We start from the raw sequence: 17477 nt of genomic DNA, 5'->3' as shown, positions 1-17477 counted from the left end.
CAGATGAAGATCCTGCAAAGGGAGTTAGGTGCTGGGGCTCTCTCTGCAGGTGATTCCCAACCCTCCTGCCTGCATGGTCTGAAGAAGGCTGTTTGATACTGGTTAGGCAATGTGGGCCCAGTGCCCCCCGATGCTAAAGCATGAAGCTTCCCCATGAGCCACCGCCTCCCTGAAATCTTTCTCTGTGTGACAAATGAACACATTCTTACCATAAATGTGCCCAAGGTTCCCCATCTTAGCTCCAACTCCTTTCTTCCTTTGTAACTTGAAGTTTCTTAGTTAGCAGAAATCTTAATTTTCCCTCAAAACAAAACTCCATATGGGATATATGTGATTATGTTTAATGTGTTTTTACTATTTGTAAAAGTAGATTAAATGGATTAAAAAAAAAAAAAAAGATTTAAAAATATTTTCCTTTGATGAGGAAAGGATAGATTTCCATGAGATAGATTTCCAGTTATTTGGCTGCCTTAAACTCAGAAGTTGCCATTCCTTACTGTGGTTCAGTTACTTACCCAGTTTAATTGAATCTTTTGAGTTTATAGCACTTGTCTTGGAAACAATTACAGCAAGATCTGTGTAATACAATCTTCCCTACCTGTGCTGATGGGCATCAACACCCTGAACAAGCCCACAGTACGCTTCCTATGGGGAAAACACCTGCAACATCTTGCTTTGGTGCTGCGTCCATGTTGGGAAATCCAAACTGGCCAGAGGACCTTCCACACACCCCTGCCCAGCTCTGCTTCCAAGAACAACTGGGTGAAGTGGGCTCTGTACCCTCACAGCAACAAGCTGGGGTGACCCCTACATTTCTGTAGTTTTGTGCATGGTCTAAGGCTCCGTCAGGGTTCTGTGTGGGACCCAGGAGAGTCCAGCCTCATCTTCATCCACCCTGTGGGCAGCTGCCCCTGTCCAGGCTTTTATCAGGCCCATGGCCCTTTCTCACTTTCAGTTTTAATTTATATTCACTTTTAAACATATTTCCCCAAGGTAACAAGAAGAACAAAAGCTTTTGACATTGTTTCACCCTGGAACTCAGGGTTGTAGGCTGGAAACCTCCTTCTGTGTGTTTCAGTGCTGCCCAGTGTGGGAGGCAAGGGTGGGAGGAAGGAACTCCAGAGCATTTTGGAAAGAGGGGAGACTCTCCAGCCTAGCATGAACCGTTCGTATGTGGGACACAGATAACAGGCTACAAGGTTGACATGCTGGTGCTGCAGACAAAGCGAACTGCAAGATCGGTTTATGGTCTTCCAGGCTATTTTTTGCCAGCTCTTCTTGTGTTCCACAATGATACAGAGGGAGTGATGGGTTTAGACACTGGGCACTGCAATGCTGCCACTGTAATGCTTCATTTGTGTGCTGGGACACAGCCATACTTCTGTTCTCATTTTTGCTATTTCCGGGACTGAGGGTTGCTCCAGCCTGTCTGTAATATCTGTTCTGTCAGGTTACATACAACTGGTAACATGAAAAATATCTTTCAGTATCTGTGTAAAACTGGCAGCCCCTGATGTATTCGTGAATGTGATGCTGTTCTGCAAAGGCTGCAGCTACATTTCACCTCTTCCTTTAGCCTAGTTTTGATCGCTTGTAGCTAATGTGGATAGACTTACTCCTCGTGTTTGTCATTCAGCAGCCCTGTAGGCTCTCCAGATCATACTGATGCTTGCCATGACTGAGCTAAGGTTTTACCACTTCTGCCAAGGAACCCTGAAGATCCCAGGACTTCTGAGAAGCCTTTCCCTTTTGTTTTTTCTTTGGTAAAGCAGAGAATTTTGCCCTAGATAATTTTTTGAGTGGAGAGGGGGATCAAACTCTGAGATAAGTATATTTTACTTTGAAATTAACAAGAAAATGGTTCAAACTTTCACTCAGTGTCTTGTTATTGTCCAGGCTCTGTGTCTCTTTAACACCCAAGTCCCTCTGCCCCCATTTTAAACTATCTTGTGAGAATCTTGTGTCCCCAGCACAAGCCAAAGTAACTGTTCTGAATTCTGCAATTCTCCCCCAGCACTAGAAAGCTTTTTCTTCTGCCCAGGATACACTTCTCCACTCCCAGCTTTCTACAAAGTCTCCATGGCAAGCTAAGTAAATCTAAATGACCAATTTTCATTGTTGTTTTCTTCATCATGCAACCCCCTTCTATTTTTTTTTTTTATTTTTTAGTTTGAGTGGGGTTTTATTCAAAGAAAAGCATGAGCTTATTTCTTTAGCTCAATGGAAGTATCTTTACTTTGGTGTCAGACATGGCAGAAAATGACGCAGGAAAGTCTCCTCATCTTGTGGAGAAAAGACAAGAGCCGTTCTTGTCATGTCCAAGGAGCTGCTCCTGCAGCAAACAAATGCCACTGGAACAAGAGGCAGAAAGACACTTGCACACAGAGGATTTTGGAGCGTACAACCAGAATAACACCAAGAATCACTCAAGAGACCACGTGTGCTTCTTTTTTGAGAACATTCTACTGTCAATGGAGGATCGAGTCTCTCTCTAACAGCCACCTAGGTGAGGGCTGCCCATATGCCAGCGTGACTCTGCATCTACTTCCCGTTAGGGGAAGAGCATTTCAGACTTCGCTCAGCGCTCGTCATGAGCCTCGTCTCCTGTTTTGCCAGGAGAAGGAGGGGGCAGGGAGGGCGGCGTGGCCGTGCAGCCGGAGCCGCACCGTGGCAGCCAGACGTGCAGGGTGCAGGAGGCAGTGCCGGCGGCACAGAACTGAGGCGGGGGAGTGATAGAGAAGATTGGGGGTTGCTCAGCCCCCTGGAAATCAGAACGGCTGATCTCTATCTCTGTGTGCTTCGCTGGTTTGTTTGCTTTAAAAAACATCACACGCTGGGTACTGACACCTATAGCTAAGGTTACCCGATATTTTCCATCACAAGTCTGTTTTCAGTTACTCAGAACTTTGCCAGACATCAGATAGTCAGATTCGAATTTTCCATGTTTATTTTCACTTTTTTTTTTCTCTGAAGATGGAGGCACTTAGTAAGGCGTAAAAAACAAATGCTGCTTTGCAATTATAAAAATTTGACTTTGACACCAGTCTTTTAACATAGAATTATGTATATAATGAATAACAAAAGCTGCAAGCAATACACGAAAGTTAAGAATGCTTATTAGTTACCATTTTTAGGTTCCCATTTCCCTAAAGCGCCTCAGAGGTGCCCTGATCCCCTCCCCTCCTCACGAAACAAATAGTTGGATCCAGCCAGGGACGGAGCCAGTGGTTTCAAAGGAGCTGCAACAACAACATCCTGGTTTGAGCAGCCTGAAGTTCTACCATACCTATTTTTACCTCCTCTATCAAAGCTGGTGCATGCTGGCAAAAATCACTAACACCGACACACATCTCTTGAGCTCATTTAGCAGAAACACTGAAAAAACAGGCTGAGACAGAACTCTCCTTCATCTCCTACCTCCAGCTGGATCTGGGAGAGGTGTTTCCAGCGCTGCACCCAGCAACAACTGTGCTCCAGGGAACAGCGCTAATTAGCCTGGAGGTTGCATTCCCCATTCGGCTGGGTGAGAGCACTACCGCTGCTGGGCAGAGCTGATGGACTCGGGTTGGCTGGAGCAGAGGAGAGTCAAACCTCGATGGTGATACCTACTAAGTCAACATGGGCTCCAAGCCGAGCAGGGGTTTGCAAAGCTGCCACAGCCACACGTGTCTGGAGGAGGTTTTCTCTCATCTCGGGCAAGAAGCAGACCAGGTACTTTGGGGCTGTGCCTCCGGTGCAGAAAGCAAGGATCACATATCAGGCTCTGCTCCTGGATGGACAGTGCAGGGACATGTCTTGCTTTGTGCCATCCTTGTGCACGGTTCTTGAACTCTGAAGTCAGAGCTTTGTGACACTTAGACTTAGATGGCAAGTTTCTTGGGACTAAACTACAGGTGAGATGCTGAGATGCTCCACAGCCTCAGTTTGAATGGCTGTGGGCTTTTTTTTCTCTTCCTCAACTACGTCGGGGTCAGAATTCTCTTGCGAGGGCAAGCGGGCGCCAGCAGCCTCGCCATGCTGGGGACCCGGCCGGGGCTTCCAATGGAGCCCACGTGCCGTTGGCAGCCACGAGCCCGCCCCGGATTGTGCCCCGTGCCCGGCGCATCCCCCCGATCCCATCCTCCCGCCGCGCCGCCCCACCCCGCATCCCATAATAGTTCACAAAGGCGACTCCATCCCATAATAGCCACCCACGGGAAACACACCATGGCAACCACCCCCCCACCCCACCCCCGCGCCATCCCATAATACCCTGCCGGCTTTATTGGTCCCGACTGAGGGCAGGGGGGGGCCGGGGCCGGACGGGGGCACCGCGGGGAGGTCCCGGCGGGCACCGCCAGGAAGCTTGGCTGGGGCTGCAGCCTCCCCCCGGCATCCCGCAACACCCCCTCCTCCTTCCTGCTGCATCCCATAATACTTCCCCGGGAGGCAGCCCCGCTGTAAGGTAGAGCCATCCCATAATAGTGGCCCGGTCACACCGCGCTGGGAATGGTGCCATCCCATAATACTCTCGCCGGCTGCGGCGGGCCCTGCCATCCCATAATAGCCGCCCGCTTGTTTCCCCCCCGCGTTGTGGGGCATCCTCCTCATCCCATAATACTCTCCCCGGCGGCACGAGCGCCCGCCATCCCATAATATGCCCTGCCACCCACCTGCCCCCCTCCGGTCGCGGGAGGCCTCGCCATCCCATAATAATCGCGGCTCGCCCTTCCCCCCCAGCAGAAGGGTTCGCCATCCCATAATACTCGCCGCTTGCCATCCCATAGAGCTGCGGCTGAGGCCTGACCCTGTGGGCCGGACCTCGCCTGCCCGGCTCAGCTCGGCCCGGCCCGGCTTCCCTGCACCCCCCCTCCCCTGTCTGCCCCCGCCGCCGCCACCACCAGGCTGCCTCGCCCCAGCCTCGCCGTTTGTGCTCTGCTTTGGCTTCACCCTCACCTGGCAGCCCAGCTGCCGCTGCTGCCCCAGCTGCCGCCTTGGCCACGCACCTTCTTAAAGCCTTGTCCTGGGTGCCCCCAGCCCGTGCTGGGCCCCTCGCCATGGTGCCTTCCCCGCTTAGCTCTCGGTGTCCACCCCCAGCCCAGGCACTGCCCGCTAGCCCAGCCACCATGGAGTCAGCAGAAAAGCACAAAGCTGGAGCGCGGTGTCGTGACACCCATGACACCGTGGGTGCGTGTCTGGTGCGGATGGAGCCCCTGCTGCGGGGGAGCCCAGGGCCGTGCTGGTGCGGCCTTTGTGACCACTGAGCCCTGACCTAGTTTGCCAGGTGCTGTGCTGCCACTGGAAAGGCTTCCTGCTCCTTGCCCACGGCCACTGTGTGCCGCGTTGGGGTCGGCTCGCTATCCACTCACATCCACATTACCACGCATCTGGTATGGAAGATAACTCCATGTCTTGCCATCCGCTCATATTGAGCGTATTTATTTTACTCTGAAGGCAGTTTTTACCAATGTCTTTGGGTTTTGCTTTCAGCCCCATCCCTGCTTTTGTGCCCCAACTGGATTTAGTGTTATGGGCTGCAGGGAGTGTTTCTGAGCTGCTCTGTTGTTTTCCTGGGTTCTTTCACCACCTGCCTTTACAAGTGCAGCTCAGCACTTGCAACATGTACTTCTTGTTCAAATGTGTCCTGATAGCTAAGTGAAGAATAGGAAGTGTAAGCCTCAGAAGCTGAAATAATGACATGTGAAAGAAAAAAAAAAGAAAATAACCAAAAAAACTGTAATTCCCCATGCTCTGAACGGAAGCTACAAAATTACAGACTTTGTGGATTGAAAGGTGGGCTGGGAAATAGTAATGCATGCTGACAAGAGAGTGAGGTGTTTCCTTCTTGGATGGGATGAGTAAAGATGCCTGCATCCGTTCAGTCAGACCCTGGCAGAACATCTAACGGCATGAGGTTTTAGAGCAGCAGTAGCAAGTTTGGATGCTGCTGCTGCAAGGAAAGGTGGGAAGCATTCTGTTTTCCCTGGGAGAAACCCGCGGCTGCTGCTGCTTCTAGTGGGGAAGGCTCTCCATCGGGCCTCACCCTGGTGAAAGCAGAGAAGGGGTTTTCCAGGAGCACTCCCGCAGCTGCGTGCCCACCGGCAGCCCCAGCGGTGGCCACGGCACTGGCAGTATTGGTGAGGTGTGGTCCCTTTGTCTGTTGGCTTTCCGGCAGCAAATGCAGGAGCCCCCTTTGCAAACTCTGTGTTTTACAGGGAGTCCCCCTGTGGCAGATCTGTTTTACAGGGAAAGCGACTGCAGGAGAGCATAAGGCTCTCAAGGATGGAGTCTGCAAATTGCTGCCCGTTTTATTCTGCCTGTCACACGTTTTGTTTGCAGATGATCCTCTGGCATCAGTGAGAAACAAGCGAGCAAACACACGCAGCGCTCCACTGTCTTGGAGAGGGATCTCTGCGCTTGGAGAATGGAAGCCCTGAGTCCTTTTGACAATTCTTCCCACACGCTTTTTTTAAGGTTTCCCGGCATCTACTAAGTCAGTCTCCAGCCCGCCTCCTTGGGAAGATACCTGTCTTTTCCTTCTTTAACCCAGAGAGTAGCTGAAGGGCTAAGTGAGGTTGTGCCAGTTTGAGCTAACACAGAGCTCTAGTTTGCAGTGTATAGTCCACAGCACACCATTTACATGTGATGTGTTTAAAGCAACTTTACATCTTTTTAGTAAAACATCAAGAATGCCTAATGTAGAGGATGAACTTAAACTGCTCCAAGCCTGGCTTTAAATCCAAGCCTGGATTTTTTTTTGGATAAATCTGTGGTTCGGGTGCACACTTGCTTAGTGGAAATCTGTCACAATTTGGGTGCTCTGGTCCCTTGGCTGTTCACTACTGATCTCCGGCAGTAGATGTTGCTCCTCTCTTGGCTCTGGCAACAGAGCAGATGTGCCTGCTCAGTGCCTGCTCCGGTGGGAAGTCCAGCTTTTCATGGCACAACAGCTGCAGGAGGAGGGCTGAGCTAAGAGAGCTGTTCTGACTGCAGTGGCCTTGTACGGACCCTGCTGGAGCATCCCACTTGTCAGTGCCTGCCTGCCCTGCCAGCAGCCATTTCCTCCTCTCCTCCTGTTTTCCTCAGCCACCATGTCAGGTCCTGTACCGTGCAGCCTTTCTCATCTTGCACCTCTCACAGGCAAACAGGGTGACTGCTGCAGCCGGGCTGCTGCTCCAGGGAGCAGGAGCCATATTGCTGCAGGAATGAGAGTTGCCACCCAGTGTCTGTGAGCTGCAAGCGGGCACAGGAACGGCAGTAGCGTCCCGGGCAGCGAGCCATGCCAGCCTGCAGGCTCTCAGTTTGATTGCACTCAGTGAACAGGTGCCTTATCCTTTAAGAATACACCAGATTTAATTATACCGCTTCAAAATGTTCTGTCTTAGGTGAGGCTTTGAACATGTCCACATTAGCCGTTTATGGAGGTGTGACAAGACTGTTTTTAAATGGATTGATTTACACTGGTGACATTGCTAACAGACGAACCACGTTATGAAAAGCTCCAGCTTTTGAGTTTGACCTTCTTTCTTTCCACAGAAATATTGTAGGCTTTGTGTGTGAATTTGTTTCCAGCTATCAGGCCTCATTTTCCCATCTGCCTCACAATTCAGACAAAGCTTCTGAAAAGCCCTGATCTATGGCAAAACAAATCCTGTATTCCTGCCTTATTCTGAAGCTGCTGGGGACAGCAATGTGATTGATCCCAGAGTGGCAAGTTCAAACTGCAGGTTTTTGCAAGGAGAAATTTACCAGCAGAGATGGAATTAGACTGACTGGGCATTCCCACTGTAAACCATTCAGTTGCTTGTAATTTTGATGATTGGAGCTGAAATTTTCCATTCTGGCTGTCTGCCTACATTTGATTTTTTTTATAATTTTTGTTTTCTTTTTAAATATGGCTTCAGCCTGTACATTAAATCTACTCAGGGGAAAAAAAGAAAAAGGCAGAGCAAAACATTTTGGTTTTGAGTGTTAAAGTGTATGTTAAAAAGAACAGTCTTTTGCCCAACTGCTTTGGAGGAGGAAGCTGAAGCCTATGAAGGAGAGCTGTCCTTGCGTCAGAGCTACACTGCTCATTATCCCCATAAAAATCCATGCCAAATTTTGGTAAATTATAAGCTTTTAAAAAATATATCCATTTCACATATGCTCTGTAGGGACATTTGAGATTTTCCCTGTGTAGTTCTTCCAAGATTTGCTGTCAACACTGTCTGACAAAGGTGGGATAAGGTTGTGTGAATGCCAGCCATCTTCTGTAAGGACCTATCCACTGGTGCCTGCTCTGGGCCAGGAAAGCGGAAGGAGGAGCAGCTGAATGAAAGGAGAGCAGCAAGTCCCTTGGGGAAGGGAAACATGGAGAATAGATGAGGGGCAGGAGCTCTATGATACTAACTCTTGTGAGAATAGAGACAGAAGGAGTGACTGGAAAACAAAGGGATCAAAGTGTGAGAAAAGAATCTTGGCCAGCTGAATAATGTGACTAGATGGGAAATCAGAGTACCTGGGATTTATTATAAAAGTCAAGAGTGACTGCTGTAGTGGAAGCAGGGCCTAGAGAGAGTGAAGACTTTGAAAAAGCAAGCAACTAGTCTTGAGAGCTGTGGAGAGAGATTGGAGCCAGTGAAATGAGGAGAAAAAGAGGAGCTAAAAGTGATAGGAGGGTGTCTTGGGTTGCAATGCAAGATGTAACCAAAAGTAAGTATTCTATTACCATCTGTTAAAACCAGGTGGGCAGTGTTCTTCATCTCTTCCACACCTATCTCCCTCCAGGGGGACATCTTCTGTTAATGAGCCATTGAGTCTCACTGCATGGCTGATAAAATGACATCATCCCAGTGTGAGATGCTCCACCCAGGGGGAGGAGCCAAGCATTCCTACGTGGATATAATCAGAGACTGGGAACACCACAGGCAGCCTTTCTCCACTGGATTCCCAGAGGAAGACCAGACCCATCCACATCACCACCACTGGATCTTCAGAGGAAAACTACACCCTTCCACAGGATCAGTGCTTCAACAGAAACACATGTGTCACTCTGGGAGTCACCATTTAATCAGACTGCTACCAACACCCTGAGCAACAGGGTGTCAGGTTGTATTCTGACTCTGCCAGTGCTTTGGGGTTTTTTTTGTATTACTGCATTTTTATTTTAATTTTCCTAGTAAAGAGCTGTTATTCCTATTCCCCTATCTTTGCCTGAGAGGCCCTTGATTTCAAGATTATAATAATTCAGAAGGGGGGTGTTTCACATTTTTTCATTTCAGAGGAAGTTCGTGCCTTCCTTAGCAGACACCTGTCTTTTCGAACCAAGATGGAAAGGTGTAACAGCACTGGATGTGGAGATAGGAAAGAACAAGCTGTGCTAGACTCACTAAGGAGCCAAAGAGCGGGAAGAGCATTCAGATAACAAAGCAAGGAGACTTGAGGCAGGAGGGTGGACAAGGAGCTTGCCAAGCAAGCACCAGTGTCTGTCTTATTCTAGGGGCACAAGCAAGCCTTTAAATTCCCACATCTTGTCATTGTTGAGTCATGATTCAGGAATCCTGGGGCTGGCAGCACTTCTATCCTGAAATGTTATAGGAGGGAAAGAAAAATAATTAAAAGTAAGAAAGAGGGGATTCTACATCAGCTTCCAAGCTGTCATTCCCCACATGAAAAAACCCACAAATCAATTAGTCCTAAAAAATGTCTGATTCCTTCACCAGTGTATACATGACATCCTGAGACCATCTTAGGGGCAAAAGAGCATCCCTCCTGGTCCTGACATCCTCATTTGTTTCCTTTCCAGACTCCTTGGTAATGTCACAGAGACTGGACCAAATGAACAAGGACTGTCTATTTTAGTCTGTGGCTAACAAATCCTGCTTTTTTTCTTTTTTTTTTTTTTTTTTTAGGAGGAGGAGTTGAGTCAGCAGACCTGATAGAAATCTCTTGATATATAAAAGGGATAAGGTGCTCCCAACATCTGTGCTCTGCTCACTTAAAGTTTCCGTACCTGCCCTTCATGCTTGCTGCCCAGGCTGTAGGGGGTTTCACCAGAGTTGCTGATGGGCAGGAGACAGGGATGCCAGATCTGGTTGTGGTCCATCCAAAATTTGTTGAAGCTGGTGTGATTCTTCTCCTTTACCTATCTTTTTCAAAATCTGTGAAACCACAGAGGGTGAAGGGGGGCAGCTGAGAGTGACTGAGCCCTATGAACTGTGCTATTCCCAGACATTTGTCTGTCTCTACAACAACACCTGGTATGTTTGCTGACAGATGCAGTCACCTAGACTTGAAGCAGAAACAAGAATGACATTAAGAAACTTCCCAGAGCAGCACACAGGGGCAATGTCAGACATTAAAGTTGGTCTTCAAGACTTGTGTTACCATATCTTTAATAACAGTTCTTTAGTCGAGAGCCAAATATACTCACCAGATACCCAAAACAAGGACATTGCACCTTACCAACAAAGTTTCCAGTTTATCCTGCCCTAGTTGCATGTACAGGCAAGCGGAATCTCTCTTTTTGTAATTTGACCCCTTTTATGGATGCTCAAGCGTTTTTCTTCCCCTTTCCCTGCCCCTCCCCTTTCCCCCACCTCCTCTCCCCCTGGAGAAGCTATGGAAGCAACAAAATATAAAAAAGAGATGGTGACTTTCCTTGCCCAGCTTTCTCTTCAAAATTATACCCTGGAAATAATTTGCTAATCTATCTGGGAAAGGAACTTGAGATGCATTTGATGCAGGCTTGGTGCAGGACAAGGAGTATCAACTGCACTCAGGAGCTACACGAGATCAGCAAACTGTAAGCTCCAAATGGCTGCAGGTTCAGATGCAGGCAAGGCCCCATCAGCTTCCAAAAGCATCCACCACTGTGGCATGAGTCCAAGGAGATGAGACAAAAGGCCATTCTGGACATTTTCCCTGGCATCCAAGCACAGAGACTGTGTTATGAAGATCCTGTGTTCTTGGTAGGGTTGCTGTGCTGTTGATTTCCCAAAATACTCCTCTGGTAAAGAGCACGAGCGTCTTCTCCAATAGGTCTCAATAGTGCCTTTCCTATTCCTTTCAGGCTTCGTTGCAGCCTGATGTCTCATAGGCAGCCTTGGCAATTTGAAACATAAAGCAGGACAACTATCCTCTGCAGCACTCTGCTGCATCCAGGAGCTTGGCATGGGGAAGAGCTATCTGTCAGACTCCGAGATCCACACCCACCACCCTGACGGGCAGGAAAAGCAGTACCAAGCTCAGACAGATCAAACTGTCAGTGCTGAGGAGGTCATTTCTCAGGGTCACTAATACCAACCCTGTGCTAAACACAAGCCAGTAGGAAACACTTTTCTTATTAAATTATTTTTTACTTTCTTAAGTTGGTGAAGGCTACCCCCTATAGAGGGCTATGGAAGTCAACCCACGGACAGAAATAAAAGTGGTGAAAAAGGCAGGCACGATCAGCTTCGTCCTGTGTTTAGGTGTCCTTGGGAAACTGCTCTCCCAGCTGAATTATATTTCTGGTGCAGAGTCCCTCAGGTTTTTGCAAGAGCAGTTTTTCTTAGTGCTTTTAGATTACATGTCCAGAAAATGGCATGAGGAAGGACAGCATGGAGGGAAGAGAGAGCACAGGGTCAGGTTGGAAGAAAGTGAAACAGAGAATTGTATCTATGACAGGGCCCTCCAAAGCTTCAAAAATAGCTCAAGTGATGAGCCTGACCATTTCCCTTTGAAGCATTGATGTCACCCTGCCTGTGGCAATGATCCACTTACCAGACTGACGATATATTGCTACTGGCAGTTACTCTGAAACTAAAGTCAATAAATACCATTTCTAAATTAAGTAGCCAGAGAATTTTCTTATTGCTTCTCCTATATTTAATTCTTCCTTGTCTAGTAAGTCACAGTGTCTCACCCATTGCCATAACTTTCCCTCATCATTAGAAAGTACAAAGTGTAGAATGACAGAATGGCCTATGTCACTTTTTGTCTGTCTTACCCTTTTACTTTCTAAATTCCTCATTCACATTACCTCTAAGATGGCATTTTCCCCTTGATTACAGCTGTGGGCTCTTTGACTAAGTAATAAACTTAATCTAATGAACCGCCAGATCCACTAATGTTTTTCTCTCACTGTATTTCTTCCTGAATAATTCCCCACATCACTGCCCTCCTCTGGAGGCAGGTTCTTTTGGAGCACCAAGTGTACTTTTTGGTGGTTCAGGTTACATTCCAGAAGTGCAAATAAGGTGACCTGGTCAAGAATACAACCTCCAGTTCCCAGGCCAACAACAAATGCCTTGCCACCCTTTGCAACATGACCCCAAACAAGCTGGCTTGTGGCAGTGTAGGTCCTTTCCCTGACTACAAATTGTCACCAATAATTTTGGCAAGTGCTAATGAGGCATTGTTACTGCAAAATATCTCCCACACGTTTCCCAGTTGCAGATCTCCCATAGCATGGGAGACCTGCAACTCCCATGGCTCAGTATCCTGGGGACACAATGATGCTTTCAGCAGTACTGCAGGGACTGCTGTTCCTCAGCCATAGCAGCATGTTTCTCCTACACTTCTCTTTTTTTTTTTTTTTTTCAACTTCCCTCTCCCCTCTGAATAGGCTGCAACTGGGGACTCAAGCAAGCTGAAATTATGCAAATCGTCCCACTGGGTTTTTTTGTAATGCTACTTATATCAAATACATGCTCATCAATGAGAACGTCTAATTTCCTTTGCTCATTATCTAGATGTTGCACACTGGCATAGAAGCATCTGAAAAAATTAATCTCCTCATAACACCGTGTTTGTGAACCCCTTGCCACCACCTTCACTGCTCCTGCCTCTGCCCCAGGACCCCCAGGTGATACCGGGCACAAGCACATGCTCCAAACTGTCCCCAAAAACCACCAGTCCTTTGCTCCTGCCCATAGAGGAAGGAAGCCTTACCATGAGGCTTTGGTGTTTGATTCACAGAATTGCTTAGGTCTTGTATTTGTGACTTAAATCACTGGGAGTGACACGATAGATGTGTGCTATATGGCACTCCAGAAAGTGCCTTCCAAAGTAGTTCAGAACATACATCTTAGCTACTAGGTTTCCCGCCTATAAAATAGTAATAATACCTTATCAGCTAATGGGCCTCCTGAGAATGACATTAATTCAGATTTATGAAGCTGTTGGATGCAGGGATGGTAAATACTACAGAAAAGCGGGAGAAGACCAGGAACACCCTGTTTGCAGAATGGAGTTCATATGCGTATAGTAGATAGCTGATGGATTTGTATACAGCAGAGAAAAATTAAAAGAGGGGGAAAAATGTAAAACAACACTTTTTTTTTCTCTTTCTGATGTATCCTCTTCCTACGTGTTGAACAAAGAAGGGACTTCGAGGGGAAAACAATCTGTCATTTCGTAACAAAGGACAAGCGTGGCACCTATGCACAAGGAGTCGACGAGGAGAAAAGTAAGTTTGGCATTTCTCGACTCAAAGCGCAGGGCTGCGACACCTTCTGTGGATATGTGCTTTCATTTATCGAGGCGCTCCCTAAATGTGTGAGTTCAGCGTTTGCCAGGTTCTGATCAGGTAAAACCCTCAGGAAGACCCTGACCCGTGCCACGGGCTAGATTGCTTCCAGATGTTTTTGTCATTCTGTTCTTTACGCCTTACGGGGATGTTAGTAGACAACAAACTTAACTCCTTTTCTCCCCTTGCTCCCAGCGAAGAAGCACTCACCCATTTACTTCAGTTTATAGCTTCTTGCCTTTATTAACACTTTTCTTTACAATTTGCTTTTCTTCCAGAAGCTGAGAGGAGCTTCTTTTCCCATCTCGCGGTGGCGGGTGCTGAGGGTGCGGACGCCCCGGTGCCCCCGGGGGTCCCGCCGGTGCTGCCCGAGGCGCCGCCGGGGGCCGCTGTTGGCCGCGGAGAGCGCGGGGCGGGCGGGGAGCGGGGCGGGAGCGGAGCCTCCTCCGGCCGGCTCAGCACCGCCTCCCTTCTCCCTCCCCCCGCCACACCCCCTTTGAATTTTTATTTTTATTTTTAATTTATTTTCCCCCCCACATGGTGTTAGAAAGCTTCTTCTATCATCACCTCCAGGTGAAAAGTTTGATCCTCTCCCTCCACCCCTTGCTCTCCCTGGGAGAAAAGTTCTTCTTTGTTGGTTTGTATTTCAGGGGCTCAAGAAGAGGGTTGACTGCCCGAGCTTCAGGGGACAGCGTGTGCAGTGCAAGAAGGTTTTACAGCTACCATGAGAGCCTTGTCACTGTCACTGTCTGAAACAGGTAAAAGAAGTGGTAGCCATGCCTGACCTTAGTACATACAGACTCACAGATAACGTCAAACAAAATCACCAGCATAGCAGGTTCTTCAGTGATGTTACACTACTTATTTTGCTTTGGTGCCCTCTCTGATCGCTATCTCGTTGCTCAAGATGCTGTGCAAACCAACCAAAAAAAAAACAACCCAAAAAACCAAAAACAACAATCCATGCCCAGAGATGTCTCCGAGTGTAAGAGCAGAGACAGTGGAAATGTGGGAAACAATAAAGAAACCCTAAGCTGGGTTTGGTCAGTACAGCAGCATCAGGGCAGCGGCAGCCTGGCCTCTGCCGAGATGCTGTTAGCACTGCAGAATGCACGAGTTTGCAAGAAAGGCTTCAAAAACAGCACACAAAATGTGGAGCTTTCACTGCACTCAGCCACAGGATCAAGGACTCTGCAGCTGAAAGGTAAGCAGGGTATGCAAAGTGTAATCCGAGCAAGAACAGCTCTGGGAGGGAAAGATAATAAAAAAATGCCTGGGATGACAGGTCAGCGTCTAAAACACAAGGTCAGGGAACCATACAATTATTTAGGTTGGAAGGACCTCTGGAGGACATCTGTTTCAACTCCCAGCAACGGGGTGGGGAGGAGTGGAAGGCAGAGGGTACCTCCCAAGCTCAAAGCAGGCACAGCTGAAGTTGCTCAGGGCATTTGTAATACAAAATGCATGTTTTGTTGTAGGGATACATCTAGTGGTGGGAGGCGCACAGCCAGTAAGCAGTGGAAGGAATAAAAACAGTAATAAAAGCAATCTGAAGATAAGGTCTGGCTTGTTCTGGGACTTCTGAAATATCTTTTCAAGCTGACTTACAGAACTCAGAATATCAGAGGGTTTCTAGAAAGTATAAAATACATTTTAATGTCAACAGTCGTGATTAATAGTCATAACAATACTTTTACACAGCATCATTTCCAGAAACATAGAACATATCCATTCTGGAAGTCAAAGGACTTGAAATCCTAATGTATTTGTACATTTTTGCAGATACTGTCTGATCCATACAGAATAAGTGTTCCGTGTGCCTTTGCCATCTCTCTGACCTTTCCCTTGTTTAGTCTTACCTGATGAGGAGACATTTGTTTAATGTTCACATCTGCAAATGACACGCAGTACAGGGGAGTAGTGAATGGCACCTTTTACCTCTGACATACTTAACAAGAATACTAATTCAGGAATTACCACAGTAGGATGTAGAGGGTCACCTATATAGGTTGAAAAGACTTTGCTAAGTTTATATTCCCATTTAACTTTCCCTTCTTGCATATCATTGCTTCACATAGCTCCTGTTGTTCTAAGCACAAGCTTTAGAGTGGTTCTGTTTTGTATTGTTGGACACCATCATACACTAGAACTTTCAGAATTGTTTGTCTGGTTTTTTTTATACACTGATTAAAAAGAAGCCATAAAGCAAGATAAGGGTGAATGACTCATTTCACTAAAAGACAGCACATACATGTGCTATTCCTTATCACCGTGTGATGGAATAAAAAACTCCTGAAGCTTATAGAGCAAAAATGCGGAAGCAGAAACTTAGTTAACTCCAATTCTCCCTGTCAAACATGAAGAATATCCCAAATCCCCTCTAGAATCCAAAGTAATTACATCTGACTAGAATCCTCAAAACCAAAACAAAACTAATGCAAGCTGAAAAAGATTGAATACCCAGAGGACAAAACACAGCAGCCCACACTGGGCCCACCACTGTCTATATGTAACAATTAAGCAAAGCCTTCAGAAACCCAAAGTCAGGAACTTTTCTGCTGTGTGTAACATGACCAGCAGCCCTCTTTATTGTTAAACTGGTTGATGAGATTCATTAAAAGATCAGCTTTGCAGCTATTTATAATTTAGTCAAAATATTTGAGCTAAAATTTCCTCTGCTGGAGGTGGAATATTTATGAAATGTTCCAGGTAAAAATAGTTCCACTTTTTTTCAGGAATGAAGCTACAAGAAAAGATCATGTTTTCTGATATGCTTTTTGAGAAGTTGTGTGTTGTGGAGGATACTGTAAATTCAGCAGAGGAGCAGCCTCTTCCGAAGGAGTGGCATCTGCCAGCTGACATTTCATTCATACTTGGCAAGCTTGCCAAGAGCAGACAGAGTCAGACTCTGCTCATAGTGGCCTTGAGAAAGCACAACAGCCATGACTTGCAACAATCCTGGTGAGCATTAGGAAAAGCCTCTCCCCAGGGCATGTTTCTGCACTGGTGTGGGTACCTCAGGAAGCTGAGGAATCACCATCCTTGGAGGTGCACATAATCCACCTGGACAAGGCTCTGAGCAACCTGAACTGCCTTGGGGTCCCAAGTACATCCTCTGCTCCTTTGGGGCTTTGTCTGTACAAGCTTGGGGACAGGTCAGAGGCAGTGGAGCTGAGGGCAGCCTCTTCCCTCTGATAACTTTGGGGAAAGTTTCCAGAAAGCTCTCCTGGAGCCTCAGCCAGGACTGACCCCTTGCTCCAGGAGATGCTTTTAGGCTGGTGCTCTTGCCCTTGGCTCCTGTCTGAGGAGGCTGGCCTGTGCCTGATGGTGCACTCTATGGATCTAGACCTGTGGATAGGCTTCCTGGCTTGACCCAAGACCTACCTTGTCATGATGGACTTGTCAGCCAGTCTCTGGACTGTGGCTCACCCCGGTTCCTGCCTTCAGACCTGATCCTGATGCTGACTTGACTTCTTACTTTGACCTTGGACCTTCCTCATCACCACAAGCTTGTCTGATGATCTGGATTCTCAGCTGAACCTGGCTATCTGCCTGTACCTGCCTTTGTCCCTTTGCTCAGATGCTTTCCCTTGCTGGCTAAGCCTCTTCCTCTGCCTGCCTTGTTACCTGCCTGGATCTCAGCTCTTGTGCTCCTTTAGGGAGCTGCCAGCCCTCACTGTCCCCAGCAACCTGCTGTGAGCAGGCAGTCTCAGAGGTCCCTTCCCACCTGAATCTTTCTGTGAGCTTGTAACAGCACTCTTGCCAAGTTATAAGGAAAGAAAAATCTAACTCCTCTGGGCAGGGAAGAAAACATAGCTGTGAAGGCATTGTGTTGATGCTTAGGTGCATGGTGCATTAGATCAGGGAAAGGAGAAAGGACCAGAGGGACAGGGACAAGGAAAGGGGTCTAGGAAGGAGGAAGGTGGTGGAAGGTTTGAAAATGGACAGCAGTAATATCACTCCGTTAGCCCATAATTCCCAGGACAAAAGGGTAACACAAGAGATG

This window comes from Poecile atricapillus, chromosome 1 (genome assembly GCF_030490865.1).
Source record: "Poecile atricapillus isolate bPoeAtr1 chromosome 1, bPoeAtr1.hap1, whole genome shotgun sequence".
Taxonomy (NCBI): Eukaryota; Metazoa; Chordata; class Aves; order Passeriformes; family Paridae; genus Poecile; species Poecile atricapillus.
The sequence above is the reverse complement of the archived record's forward strand: the minus strand, read 5'-3'. Positions refer to the sequence as shown.